At 35.8% G+C, this 1,651-nt stretch overlaps 1 pseudogene; it reads right to left on the bottom strand.

Moving 5' to 3' along the window:
- The window catches only part of LOC126409518 (NAD(P)H-quinone oxidoreductase subunit 5, chloroplastic-like), a 2,391-nt pseudogene extending 740 nt beyond the window's left edge, over positions 1-1,651 (bottom strand).

Here is a 1,651-nt window from a genome sequence, read left to right as displayed (position 1 = left end):
GTCTTTTTTGAAAAAATGAGTACTAAAGATGATCGCATGGTTCTTACATAACCGGCAATTTTATATGTATTAGAAAACGAGCAATTGGAAAAGGAGACTTGTCATTATTATTCCTTGTTGTTAAAAGCAAATTGCTGCTAACAGGTTGGAACCTTCTTGCCCCCATATGGATATTGAATAGAAGGAACTATTTGTGTGTCCGCTGTAATTTTGAAAATGACTACGTAAATGCCCTTCGAAAGTAAGTAAATACATACGAAACATATAAAATGCAGTTAATCCTGCTGTGTAGAAAGCTATTATCGCAAAATCGGTGAATACAACCAACTATCATTAAGAATTTCGTCTTTGGACCAAAAACAAGCGAGGGTGGAATACCACAAGAGAAAGTGTACCTAAAAAAAAAGTTGTTTTTGTAATTGGCATATATTTAGTTAAACCGCCCATAAGAACCATGTTCTGACTCTTAGTCGGAGAATACCCAATAATGGGTTCCATGGAATGAATGATGATCCAGACCCTAAAAACAATAATGCTTTAGAATAAGCATGAGTGATCAAATGGAATAAAGCGGCTCGATAAGAACCTATACCCAAAGCTAACATAATGTATCCCAATTGAGACATCGTGGAATAAGCTAAACTTCTCTTAATATCTCTTTGAGCAAGAGCTAAGGTAGCTCCTAATAGTACCGTTATTACACCTATCAAAGATATGATATTCATTATGTAAGGTATGGCTATGAAAGAGGAAGAAGCCGAGCTACAAGAAAAATTCCTGCGGCTACCATAGTAGCCGCATGTATCAGAGCCGAAATAGGAGTGGGTCCCTCCATAGCATCAGGTAACCATACATGAAGTGGGAATTGCGCAGATTTAGCAACTGCACCGAGGAATAATAAGAAGGCACAAAGCGTAGCAAATGAGGAATTCATCTCATGTTATTAATGATCGAATCATTGAATATTTCGAATAAATCCTGAAATTCGAAACTACCTGTTATTAAATAAAAACCTAGGATTCCTAATAATAAACCAAAATCCCCCACACGATTGGTCACAAACGCTTTTTGACAGGCATTTGCTGCAATTGGTCGGGTAAACCAAAAACCTATTAACAGATAGGAACACATTCCCACTAGTTCCCAAAAAATATGGATTTGTATCAAATTGGGACTAGTAACTAATCCCAGCATCGCTGTATGAAAAAACTCATATAAGCAAAAAATCTCAAATATCCTCGGTCATGAGACATATAATTATCACTATAGATAAGAACCAGGATTCCAACAGTAGTGATTAATATCGACATAATAGAAGTAAGTGGATCAATCAAGTAGCCGAATTCTAAGGAAAAATCACTAGTGATGCTCCAAGACCATAGATATTCATAAATTGAGCTACCATTGATTTGCTGGATCGCCAGCTTAGTGGAAAGACCATAACTATACTTAACAATAAAACAGCGGGAAAAGCCCATATACGACGAATTTTTTTGTTGCTGTCGGATTAGCAGGAGTTCCAATCCTATTAACATAGTAACTAGAAGCGGAACGAAAGGTATAATCCATGCATATTGATATGTGCGTTCCATAACCATAATAATAAAATTAAATCAAACCTTTTTCCTCTATTTTCTTCTAATTAATTATA

This window comes from Nymphaea colorata, unplaced genomic scaffold (genome assembly GCF_008831285.2).
Source record: "Nymphaea colorata isolate Beijing-Zhang1983 unplaced genomic scaffold, ASM883128v2 scaffold0491, whole genome shotgun sequence".
NCBI lineage: Eukaryota > Viridiplantae > Streptophyta > Magnoliopsida > Nymphaeales > Nymphaeaceae > Nymphaea > Nymphaea colorata.
This window is presented reverse-complemented; position numbering and strand designations above follow the sequence as displayed.